The 14097-nt window shown below is 36.1% G+C and overlaps 1 protein-coding gene across 4 annotated transcripts in view; it reads right to left on the bottom strand.

The window, feature by feature from the left end:
- Syt1 (synaptotagmin 1) overlaps positions 1-14097 on the bottom strand; it is a 374220-nt gene that overhangs the window by 173504 nt on the left and 186619 nt on the right. The gene's annotated exons all lie outside the window — the stretch shown is intronic.

Raw genomic sequence — 14097 nt, 5'->3', positions numbered from 1 at the left:
GTTCTCATGGCCACAGAAGTACAAAAAAAATGTTGGATCACATTCTGTTCGTGAAAGCACAGAGGCTTATAGTTTGTAGAATAAAACATGCCCTGTTCAGTAAAGCATAAAAAATTAGGTGCTCCTTTATTTTTTCTCTGTCAACTGTATCGCTTAATGTATTTCTTCAATCCAATCACCCCAATAGCTTCAGTGTTCACTAGAATGTTCTGTATGGCACTCACATTCTTCCTCATGGAATGACTTCATATCAGTTAAAGTCTTTCCTGCTCAAGCCACAATGCACAGGGCATCTCTTTCCAAACTTCTTCTCATCCCCATTTCATTTGGTTTTCTTTCCTTTAGCTCTCTTTATTTGTTACCTTTCTTAAGCATATACTTGAGTTGTTCTATATTAAAATTTAACTTGTTTTATATATTTGAGCACTTTACCTCTTATGAAATTGATATCCTAAATCTATATTAACTGGGGTTGTTATAAGTAATAAGTAGTTAGATGATAATAGATTATGTAAATGAGGGCCCTGGGATAGTGTTGGCAGTGCTGACAATATCTGTTGCTTTTCCCCTGGTAGCCTGCATGTAATGCAAAGGTGGAATGCACGGTGTATTTTTTTCATGCAATATTAAAAAAATAAAAATGACATTGACTACTGTTTCTTGGAAACTCAACTTCTGGGGGAGCCCACTGTGCTTTGCCTTTACCCAGGGCTCTTACAGCTTTTCATTAGTCTCACAATTGATCCATAAGTTTGTGATATAAGATATTATTATTAAAACCCATTTCATCCTCTTTTGTGTTCTTACAATGACAGATATCCATCAATAAACCCAAACTCACATATTTGACTCCTAAATCTATTTGTCATTCCCCATTCTCTCCTGTGCTTCCCATGTTTGATACAAAATAATCCTGCAATGGTTAGTTACTTCACTTCTCTGGAATTACTTTCCACTTACTCTTTCCCTCACACCTTTAGACTAGGCTGCAATACCTGTCAGCAGCGCATTAACAGAGTCTGTCACATCTGTCCTTTCCTTTCCCTAGCAATTTAGGCTTTCATTATCTCTTCCAAGTGTTCCTTCAACGGACTTGTTCCTGCCTACCCCTCTCTCTAGATTCTCCCCTTGCAATCTTCTCAACCCACACACTGCTGCCAGACTCCTGTTCCCCAAACAGGCTATAATTATGTTACTTCTGTGTTTATCTTGAATGGTTCTGGCTCCTCTTTAGCTGTTAAATAAGTCTAAACTCCCAAGCTTGATATTGATGGTCCTTCCTTAGCTAATTCTCAATTAGCTTTTGCTGACCTTTCTACACATCTCTTAATTTTCAGCATGCATCACAGTTTTAATTGCTATTGTTTCCATGCAGATTCTACTTCTCTTATCACATCCTAAGTATCATGGATTCTGTTTTTTTAGCACCCAGTACCAAGACAGCCAGCCATGCCACTCATACTAACTGAATACTTTGAAAGGCACATAGCAAGCAGTCTAAAGTAGGAATGAATAGGTTAAACTTTAAAGTTATCTTCCAAGAATTTAAAGTCTAATAAGGAAGGAATGAGCACAATACTCGGTAAAGATAATTATATAAATGGTATGGTTTCTGTAGAGACATAGAAGAGCTAGTATTTTATGATAAGGAATCTTGGATATACAGAGATGGGGCAATGTCATTTCAGTTATGAACACACCCTGGACTAAGAAAAGAAAATAGGAAATCAAAGCCTGTGTAACAGTGACTCAGATTAGGCACATAAAAGAATACACAAAAACAGGTAAGAAAGTTAGGCTGAAATAAACTATGGAGAGGCTTGAGTACCAAATAAAGGAGTTGAAAATTTAGCTAACAATTATTATTATAGTTAATCATTATTTCATCAGTCCTGGGGCTTGATTCCTGAGCAGTGTCTCTGAGCTTCTTTTGCTCAAGGCTAGTACTCTATTACTTGAGCTACAGCACAACTTCTGGGTTTTTCTGTTTATGTGGTACTGAGGGATTGAACCCAGGGCTTTATGAGTGCTAGGCAAGCACCTTACCACTAAGCCATATTCCCAGACCATAATAGGGAATCATTAAAGGTTTCTGAAGAGACTTGTATTCGAAGTTGGGATCCATAAGGACTTTTAGATGATAGATTGCTCATGAGTGGAAATGGTTGTAGGTGAATGTGTTAGGAGAAGACTAGTAATTATAATATAGACAAAACTGAACAGGAAAGGTAGCATTAGAGAAATTCAGAGTAGAGAGAGAAGAGAGAATGGCGAATGGCACAATATGATTCATTAACTTGTTGACAAGACAGGAATGTAAGTTTAAGGTCAGTCTTCTGTCTTTTGTCAAGACCAAACTGTTGTCTTGCAAAGAAAAAAACCCCAAAACCCTAACTAAACAACTAAAAAGAATAAAGAGAAAATAATAAAGGAAAAAAGGAAATAAAAAAAAGGGAATAAGGAAAGAAGAAAAAGAAGTAAGGAACAGAAGGATGGAAGGCAAGGAAGAGAGTTTTACTAAGGGTACATGGCACAGACTGCCTGCACAAATAGATTGGGGCTAGCTGAATGGTCAAGTCAAGTAATCCACACAGAAACAAACTGCCTCAGTCTCTCCTGTGGAACAGCAGCAGAATGGACTGGGAAGCTGCTGATCTGATTTCCTGTAATTGAAGCACGAGTGGAATCATCATGCAGCATTCAACTTTTAGAAAGGTTATTAAACTCAAACCCTTGTGGCAGTAGCTGGCTTTCAATCAGCAGCAGTGGTGTTATAGCTTAAGACTACTTAATGCAAAATAGCAAAACAGATTCACCACTGATGAGGACTTGGAAGACAGCCAGTTAAATCACATTAGAGCCACATTAGCAGATCCCGAAAAGAAAGGTGGATGGATAAAAGCAATGCTGGAAAGGTGAGGTGACAGGGAACAGTTCCAATCAGCATGGGCAGGAGATGGCAAGCAAGGCCGTGTGAAAGTGCCACTTCAAATGACGTCCACCTCTCTGGTGTTATCTGCAGCAACAGTAGCTGAAAGACTCAAATGCTGTGTTTTGTGTGCCTGATAGGGTGAGGCAGAGAAACCCATGTCAGGAACAGCTAAAGCAAAACGACACAAGCATCCATTACTGGAAAAGCCATGGTTAACAGCATACCTGGCTGTCTCTTGAATTGTCTTATTGGAAGCACAGGAAACCAAGCTGTATTATAAAGCAGTTGTATAAAATGAGTTTATTGTGCTTCCTGGGTATTCCAATATATTCTTATTATTCTTATTCTTGTTATTGTTATTATTATTTAAAGACTAACAATAGTAGTGTGTCTCAAATGTCCACTTAAATAAAAATGCCAGGTTGGTGGCTGCCTGCATCTAGATTCTGAATCAGATGGGACTGCCACCAGGCTCAAGAGAATAAAGCAAATAAAGTATGTGATGAGGTAGCACAGGCAACAAAGGCAAGAAAACAGAATAGAAAGTAACAGCTCTGCAGGCTGAGGAAAGGGAAAAATAAAAGAAGAGGAGGAAAGGAAAAGGTGAGCTATAAAGGTTCAGGTGGTCAAGGGCAAAGCAAAGTACTTCTGGGCAGTTGTTTGTCTTTGCTCCAGCTTAAGATCAATTGTCTTCCTGATTACCATGTTTCTCTCAGCCTGTTCCAGTAAGCTTCTTCAGAAGTAATCTTCTGGGTAACTCAATATAATCATTAGGCTCTTTTGAGCTAAAGGAGAATCATAATTCTGTCTATAGCAAGCTAGATTTGTGCTGGAACTGGAGATGCAGAAATTAAGAAAAGACAGCTTTTGGATTCATGTACATTGTCTAACATGAAGAAACCAAAACAGAACTGATAAACAAAGTACAAAGTAAAACATTAGAACCATATGCATATGATCTTGAGGGGCAGTTGCTGACTAATAATAGATTAGGAGTTGGAAGCAAGGGATAGGAACAGGAGTGGAGTTCAGAAATACAATCTAGGAATCTGAGGCAGAGAGGATGGCAGGAAGACCTGGAAGCATGAAACAGCATGAGTAACGAAGTCTAATTCTTTTTTTTTTTTTTTTTTTTTTTTTGTCAGTCGTGGGCCTTGAGCTCTGGGCCTGGATGCTGTCCTTGAGCTCTTCAGCTCTACCACATTGAGCTACAGTGCCACTTCCGATTTTCTACTGGTTAATTGTAGATAAGAGTCTCACAGACATTTTGCCCAGGCTGGCTTTGAACCATGATCTTCAGATTTCAGTCTCTTGAGTAGCTAGGATTATAGGTGTGAGCCTTGGTGCTGCACATGAAAGTCTATAACTCTTAAGGTCTGTCCTGCTGGAGCAGGCTGTGAGCCTGTGTCTGTGGTGGAGGGAGGGCAGATGTAGACAAAGTTGGAGAATATGCAAATGCTACATCTTATCATCGCATAAAACGTCTGTAGATATTTTGGAAGATGTTCTAATTTAGAAGTCCTTCTAGCTGAGCACTTTTGAGAATATAATGCTGTAGAAGCCCGGATCCCATTAAGTTGGTATGTTCGGACTTAATCCCTTAGCCTGCCATATACAATGAGCCACATATGAACATGCCATGTAAGTAGGCAGTGGAAACTTGAATATAGATCATATTGTATTACACATACTGTTCTATCTGTCTGTCTGTCTACCTATCGTCTATCAATAATTCAATGCTCACACGTGGTCAGCAAAAAGTAATTTCATAATAATTATTTTACATGGAGATTGAATGGTTTGCCCAAGGCCACATATTAGTATTGATAGAGCTTGGATTCTGAACCCAGCCAGCCAACTGCCTTGCTCTCGCTATAAACCACCTTACGTTACACACTCACCTTCCCCTCACCTAGGCATTTCTTGGGGCAGACAGTCTCTGAGTGATTAGCATAGCATTCTAGACTAAGGACTACTGAATTTTCTGCCCCCAAAGTGTATCGAAGTTTATAGAAAGTAATGATTATGACAAATGTGTTTAATCCACTGTGATAGTTCATGCGTTTTAAGGAACTGGTCTAACTCTTTATGAAAAAGTTATTTTAATGGAGTTTTACTTTCAAGACATTAAATAATATGACTAATTAAGATCTGGTCTCTCTTTTTAGTTTCTGGACAGGTATATACTATTTTTAGATAATGGTATGTGCCACATATATTAGTCATACTTATCAACCAAGTATATTTCTTATTTTTGTAATCTATCATTGTCTCTTCCTTCACTCCCTCCGTTCCTGCCCCTCCTTCCCTCTTTCCTCCCTCCTATCCTCCTTCCACCCTCCTTTATTCCTCCCTTCTCCCTTTATCCTTTCTTATCTTCTTCCCTTCCTTCCTTGACCCCTCCTTCCTCCTCTTTCTCTTCTTTTTTCTTTCTTTTTTCTCTTCTCTCTCTCTCTCTCTTTTTCCCCTATTTTCTGTTATTTAAAATCTTGTACATGTGAAAACAATTTGAGGAAGAAGAAAGTTAAGAGAATTCCAATGGCTTCAAATTTCTTAGGGCAGGGGTTTCAATGGAAGTGTGGCTTGGTGAGAAGATCTTTAAAGGGACTCCTGTCTTCTTAATATTGACTTAAAAGTCACCTGAGTTCACTGAATGGAGGAGGCATGTGGACACAGAAGATAATGGAATTTAAATTCCTTTAACATAGCTCATTATTCCATTTTACTACATGGAAGTCAAAACAAATAAAAACAGTCAAATGACCAAATAATGGTCGATGGCATGATTTCCCTCTAGTGACTGCTCCTATGTTCCTTATCCAGTTTAATAGGAGCTGGTACAAAGCTGACAGGTCAGCAATACAAATTCACACAGTCATTAGAATGAGGAGAAAATGGCAGCTTCTTGGTTTCTCATTGAATAGTTTTCTCTCTGGATTTGCTTGGTAGTCAGGTTTTGCTTAGGAACAATGTAGACTGTGGCTTTGCATGTAATTGTTACATGGAGCTATTTCAAAGGTTACCTGTGAATTTGTAAAATATTCCAGCAAAGTAATCTCTGAGCTATTTTGTATATAGGCCTCAGGTATTTATGCATGTCTCTTATTTTCCTCCATTATGTCTCCTTAATAACCTTGAGAAGCTAATAGAGGGTTGCTAAATAAGGTTTGGAAATTTAGTTGCAATCTTAATTTACTTGGTAGCTTTACGTTCTTATGGTTTCTCCATAATACTCACGCTTGGAAGGTTTATGATGTTCCCCACACTAGTTCATTTTAAAGGAGTGAATTTCTTTGGGGGGATTTTTCTGCTTAATGAGATTCCTGGAGGAAACTGCAAAGGACATTTAGGAACAACTTTCTTGAAATTCAACATGAGTAGCAAGTACTTTTATTAAGTTTTATAATTCACTCCTAAGACATTGATAGGGTTTTATTGCATACTTGTGTACACTGCAGTATTTGATAGCAAATATTTTATTTTTATTTATTTATTTATTCATTTTTTGCCATTCCTGGGCTTTAGCTCAGGGCCTGAGCACTGTCCTTGGACTTTCTCAAGGCTAGAGCTCTACCACTTGAGCCTCAGCACCACTTCCGGCTTTTTTCTATGTATGTGGTACTGAGGAATCGAACCTGGGTCTTCATGCATGCTAGGCAAGCACTTTAACCACTAGGCCAAAGTCCTGGCCCGCAAATATTTTATATATTCATTTTTTTCCCAAGATGTCAATAATAAAATATCTAGATATGTTATTTTTTAAAGGTTAATCATGTGCGCTAGCCATAAAATAAAAGAAAGAGGGCTATTTTATAATACAATAATTTGTATTTCAGCACAAAAGTTCTTAGGAATGACAGGACTGGAAAGCACATAAAAGAATCAAAATGCAACTTCTGAAACAGATGCTTGCATTCAGAGACAAATTTAAGACCTTTTTTTAAACATCAGAAGAAAATCAAAGATGTGAGATTAGGGAGTCATTTTAAGTAAAAGTGTATATATGAGGGACATACAAAAATATTGTGTATTCATATGTAAAACAGTAGTTCTGTCTTCAAATAATTATAAACTTTTCTTTCTTTAAGTTTGTTTAGGATGTCCAACAATTCTTTCCTCTGGGAAATGTTCTCAAGTATTGGATAATAGATTCCTGTTGCGCCAAACCTTATATATGTCTGTTTTAATATTCTAAAAACAGCCCAACAAATATCCACTGTATCTAGTAGGGGGCAGTGTGCATTGCCAACTCTGTTAAGGAATTGTAAGGTAAGCCAAACAGACATCCTACCACAAAATTAAAAAAACGTAATGGTAATTATTAACATTTGACATGTGCGTGCGTGCGCGCGCACGTGCACACACACACACAGTGCTCCCATGTAAACATATATTTTCTACACTCTGAATCAAGATTACATGAAAATGAATAAATAAGCATAATGATGCATGACAATATGTTGGAAATGATCTGGGGGAGAGGAAAATGGGAAAGAAAGGAGGGAGGAGGCAACAATGTTCTACAAGAAATGTACTCATTGCCTACTTGTCTAATTGTCACCTCTCTATACATCAACCTGACAATACAATTAAATTAAAAAAGGAAAAACTAAATAAGATGGTAAGATAAACTTCAGTGAAATGTGTGCATTGAGTGGAAGCATGAATTACATCCCTTACCTTTCATTGTCTGCCCCAAATAGTTTTCCTCAGCCTTGTACTGATGGAATCACTCAATACCGCAAATACTTGTCAGATTAAAATTTGTTTTTATAGATAATTACAATTAGTAGAGGTTAACAATGATTAATTTAATTTACCAGTTCCCTAACATATAAAAATGTGGTCAGCAGATGCCAGCTGAATTGAACTCCTATAAAAAGAGGTACATTTATATAGTGCACCAACATTAATACATGGGTAGTAATAGTTATGAACATGAAATCTAACTGAGAAAGGGAGCGCAATAGAAGAAATGCAGAAACAAAATTAGATAATGCAATGAGAAGCTGAATTGTATAAAGTGGTATGTTTAGGTATTTAATCATTTTAAACAGAGATCAAAAGATGAATGCCAGTGATCATGGTCTCTGGAGAGACACACAGAACAGAGTAGCTTCTAGTATTGGTTAGGGAAAGCTGGTAGAAGTGATTTGTGTAACATTCCTTTAAGACTTAATCATAATACTGGGCATATTCTCTGACCACATCTTGCATCTAGAATCTGTATCACATGTAATTTATCAGGCAAATTAAGTTTATTTTTTTATCTGCCAAATGGGGATAATAATTACTGGTATCTAGTAGTTTTTTACAGTGGAGGTATATATATATATATATATATATATATATATATATATATATATATAACATATACAAGCATGCTAAGTGCTCAACAGACAATATATTCTTTCACATGCTATTGGTCATTGTAATTTCTTTTTTATATTTAGGTACAAATTCTTTTTATTGTAAAGGTGATGTCCAGAGGAGTTATAGTTACATAAGTATCATCATTGTAATTTCTAAGTATTCTCTTCATGTGTTTTTTGCAATTTATTGATATTAATGTTATATTCATGACATTGAAATGTCATAACCCTACCTTCCTTTTTCAACCAAACAAGTGGTAATGAAAATCTTCAACTGTGTTTATCATGTTGATAAATATTTGCTTGATTTATAGCTAAGAAACCACATAACTGCTAGCTATTTGCTGATATTTGCTTGTTTTTCTTAAAAAATAATTTCAGTAAAAAATGAAGGATATAGAATGTCAATTTGAGAGCTGAGATAAAGTCAAGGGAAGAAAGCTTTAGCGCATGAGGGAAGAACACTCACATTTCTTTAGCACTTACGATGGGTTTGATTCTGCCAAGAACTTTCTGATACATGAACTATGAGCACACGTGTCTGCTACAGAAAAGGAGGGGATAAGAAAGGGATAAAGGAGGGAAGAAGATGCAATGAAGGGAGACTGTTAGAGAATATTCATCTTCTCCACAGCAAGTACCACTGGGACTGGTTTGAAGAATGCAATGCATATGTCTTTGGCTCTAAAGTTTCTGGAATCTTCTCAGTTTAAGCGACTGACCTGAGCATAGTGACATGGCACCTTGAGTTTAACTACAGCTATGGTGTAAAGAACGCTTACTCTGTCAGATAGGTAGTAAGCCTTGTATGTCCATTTGGTGCTTTGATTTAATAATCCTATAATGAGAGAATTATTTAATCACTCATTTTAAAGGGAAAGAAATTGATTCAGGAAATGACTTAATTGATGTGCCCCAAATAACAGCTATTATGAAGTAGTGTTGGGGTCTGAGTTCAAACAGTTTGTCTCTAGAGTTTATGTTTTAAATTCCAGTATCAAACTCTGTACCTGAAAACCTTTCTGTATAACTTTTCCAATCATTCATAGCACTTTTGCTCTTCCAGTGGACTGAGTCAGGGTTTGGTTGTTTGGCTTTCTACTGTGCTTAAGGAAAGCCACACTCTACTTTAAGAAGGTTATGAATATCAAAATCTTCATCGCAGCTATTTGGATGACATGAGTTCATGCTTTACAAACCAGCCATGGCTCTAGTTTTATTCAAATCAAAGTTGCAAAATAAGAAACGTTCTGAAAAACCCTGCCTGCTTCATTTAGATAACAACGTGCTGCTTGCATGGGAAGATGACAATGCTCAGGCGTTGCCGTTTCCTTTTCCTTTCTTTAAAATTTTAATCCCTGTGATGTTGTGGATGATATCATCAGGCAATTTGGTTTGAGTATGTTCCAAGGCTGGACTGTGCAGATTTCCTCCCGAATGATATACACATTTCTTGCCATTGGGATACCTCTCTTCTTACAAGTGGGAATTTCAAGTGACAGACTAAAGCTGTTTGCTATCAATTTTGCAAAAAACACGCATCTGCTAGATAGCCAAGATTTAGTTCAGAGGCTGAAATCAATTAATATTCTAATTTGTTACCTGTCATCAGTGTCATACTGTATTATGCCAAGTCAAAAGTGGCAACCTTCCTATAACATATGCTCCTAAAATAACTTGGTTTTACATTTTAGTTTTTGCTAAGTGTTTCTTCCTGTGGGGAAAACAAATCCCATTAGAAATTTCAATTACACAGACAGTAAATACCGTGATAGACTAAAAGTGTGAAATGTGTACAGTTACATATCTTCATAAAACTGCATGGTTATATTTATGATATAATTTGTTCCTATACTCATTTATTATACCAGTTTTATGACTTTCACTGTTACTTTTTTCTATCAAAGTGAGGACTATCAATGTAATAGGTAGTACCAGGTCCTCTAGGACCCTTGTAATTTTAGATTTCTGCAGAAAAACAAACCATGAAGCAGAAAACTGATTATCTGGTCTGATTCCTGTACTTGATAAAGTAGTATAGGAATGGAGCAATGACTTGGCCACAGGAAACTAGAAAAAGTTTCATATGCAATTTTTTCCTAGCTGTTTGCTTTCCTATTGATGAACAGCAAGGGAATAAAGCAATAACTGACAGAGTGAGAAAGATTAAAAGAGATAAGAGTGGTAAAGATCGAAATGTTTTACTTTTTCAAATACGAATCACAGAGCTAATGATGCTTTCCTTTAGTGTTTGAAATTTAAAAGTTATGCTATAATAGTCTAATTTGTCAACAACTGAAGGCTTCAAAGTTGTTTTTGCTTTTGTTTTTATTTTGGCTGGTTCTGGGGCTTGAACTTAGCGTCTGGACTTTGTCCTTAAGCCTTTCTGTGCTCAAGGCTAGTGCTTTATCACTTAAGCCACAGTGCTACTTTGGCCTTTTTTGAGTAGTTTATTGGAGTTTATTGGAATCTCACAGACTTTCCTGCTTAATTTGAATCACAATTCTCAGATCTCAGCTTCCTCAGTAGCTAGGATTACAGGCATGCAGCACCAGCATCCAGCTAGACTTCCAAGTTTAAGAACAGTAGTTTACAATATACATTAACTAAACTTTCATACAATCATCTACTCATCAATTACTTATTGAATACCTTCTATGTACCAGACAGGTTCCAATAAGGATGGAACTGGCATAAAACACATCTACACTAGTACTCAATAGAAATCACATTATATTGGAGGCAAATAAAGCAATTTAAAGCCAAATAATCATACATATGGTATTGCAGATGGTACTCTGTAATATAATGAGAACTAAAGTATGGGTTGGGCACATAAAATGCTGGTAAAGAGGGGCTGAGAGTAAAGGAGTGGGATTTTAATTAGCCTGGCTGTCTTTGATAATCACCTAAAGGAGATGAGCGATGAGTTACACTCATAGTGATGAACATTTTTAGTCCTTGTCATTTGCCCTGTACAAATGACAGGGAAGGAGATAGCATTAAAAACAAGGCAGGATATGCATTTGATTTAGTTTTACTCATCGCCTTTTCATTTCACACTTCTTTTACCAAAACATTTTGATAAAATTGTTTTATAGACAGAGTGTATACTCATACACGAGGTGCTTGGTTTCTGCATGGTTGTTGTAATCTCCAAGCTATACTAAAAGTATTCAGGATTTATTATCAATCCATTTGATCAGCAATAGAACCAAGAAGTTGACTGAGATCTTGTGTTTCTTAGCCTAAGGCTTGATATATTGGACCACCTCCATTTCTTGTCTTTTATGGGTATTCATGCTGAGAATGGGAATTACTGACAACTGTGCTACGAGGACATCTCCGATGAATCTGATAATGGTAGACAGACAAATGAACAAATTTCTAACCACAGAGGCCTATGAAGTTGACTCCACATGTTCTTCATTTTAGATTCCCATTGTCATTATAGAATCATTCTCTTGTAGATTTTGTCAGTCTTTCATCTGGATTACTGAACCATCCTAATTCAATTTCTGCCCTTTCCCCCTACTAAATACCATTCAATTTGGTAGCAAGAATGATCTTTAAAATATTCAAGTAGATTAGGGGACATCTCTGTTCAAAAAAACTCCAAAGGTATTTTATTTCACTGGGTAAAAAAGTCCATGTTTAGAGCAACTCATTCATTAGACCCCATATGACAGGGCTTGTACTACATACAAATTCACCCTCTCTCATGACCCATCCTGTTCATCATGTTCATACCGCACTGGAGTTCTTGTTGTTCTAGAAGTTCCCCACTCCCCCACCTTAGGGCCTCGATCTTATTTGCCAGACTTTGCAAGAGAACTCCATTCACATTGTCTAGCTTCTAATGAAGAAAATCAGTGCTGGCATTGCATCTGTGCCATAGGATTTGCCAGTCTGTGAAGATGGAGATAAGAACCACCCTCAGGCACACAAGTTACAGATTCACTACCACAAGAATAGAGAATAACAAGGGAACCAGTTTCATGACAGCTACATTATATCACACACTTAGAAAAAAGGTCATACTTGTGATAAACCCCAAAGTACGATATTATATCCACAGGAAGAGTTGTGAATATTTCTTCTATGACTAGCAGGGAAGGATGTTCACTCTTGGCCAGTTTTATTCAATATAGTACCAGGGTCCAAGCTATAGTAATTTGACAGGTAAGAGAACTAAAAGGTATCTAGATTGAAAATGATGATAAATTATTATTTCTTTATACATTATATGATCACATCCACAGTCCCAAAGACTTCACTAATAAAACTTTTGTCCCTAACAAGCAAACTGATGAAATACTATTTGGCTATTAAAAACATGGAAAGACTTACAGGACACTGCCTTAAGCAAATAAACCAAGCACAGAAAGAAAATCCCTACACTATCTCACTTACATGTGAAATCCACAATTGTCAATCTCTTAGAAACAAGGGCCATGGAACTATTGATTCGTAAGATTAAGTTATAGTTAGACAAAAACAAGTTCTTTTCATTGTTGCATGATGTTAGATGAGAGTAATTGATTTCTTCAGAAAACTAGAAGTAAGGATTTAAAATGTTTTTACCAGAAATAAATGACAAATAGTTTAGGGGCTAGATATGTTCAACCTGGAGTTAAATATCACATAATGTATACATATGTCAACGTATTACCTGGCAGCTCCATTTACACGCATAGTTTTTATTTTAGGTGATGGTGAAAAAAGAAACTTGCTTTAATAAGCAAATAACGATGATCTCATAGAAAAGAATGTAAATTAGTGGTTACCTGCAGCTAGGACGTGGAGAGGTTATGTTCATAGGATATACAATTTCAGCTAGGAAGCAGAACCTAAGAGATCTATTGTACAACATGGTGGTACAGTTAATAATGTATTAGTGACTACATGTAGTCAAGAACATTATTATAGTAATGATAGTATTATAGTGATTCGTATGATAGTAGTGTATTGTAATCTTGAAAAAATGCTAAGGAGTGAATGGAAGATGTTTTCAGCATAAACATAAATAACTCTGTAAGGTGAAGTTTAGGATATTTAGTTACATTTAGTCATCATGCATTGTCTATACATATATACATACGTTTGTATATATATAAATGTATATATTTAAAAATACCATGTTGCATGCTTAAGACACTTTTCCCTGTCAATGTGAAAAATAAAAATGAAGAAAGTTAAAAGCCAATGGTTAGACTTCATTCACAAATAAATGTAAGTACAGTTTCTGTTTTGCTTTTCTTGATGACAACAGAAAATTTAAAAGTTGGGCCAAAGATTAAAAATAAAAAATATAAAAATAAAAGAAACCTGCAATAATGGGAAAGCAAACATGACCAGTAGTTTAGGAATAACCTTATGGTGGAAGAGTTTCATGCATCCAAATAAGAACACATGTACAATTCAACCTATAGGTACCCATGTTCCTGAGAGACGCAAATGTATACCTATAGTAAACACAAAATAGAGATATTTTATGAATTGCATTGCCATTTATAAAATATATTTAAAGACTGTAATAAGACTATTCCAACAATTGGCATTGATCCAAATGTATCATAGTCACAAACTGACATGTCAAATTGAAACTCCTTTGTACAACTACTTAAATATAATTTAAACCAATCAAAAGCAGGTTATTCAAATACTGAGATCATTCCATTTTATTAGTGGAATACTGTCATAAAGATAAACTGTTAAAGAGTTGTTTTTCCAGTGGATAAGGTAATTTTCGGCACTATATATTTCTTCACTCAAGTCAGAATAGAGAATACT

This window comes from Megascapheus bottae, chromosome 2, assembly GCF_031878675.1.
Source record: "Megascapheus bottae isolate mThoBot1 chromosome 2, mThoBot2.hap1, whole genome shotgun sequence".
In the NCBI taxonomy this organism is placed as follows: domain Eukaryota; kingdom Metazoa; phylum Chordata; class Mammalia; order Rodentia; family Geomyidae; genus Megascapheus; species Megascapheus bottae.
This window is presented reverse-complemented; position numbering and strand designations above follow the sequence as displayed.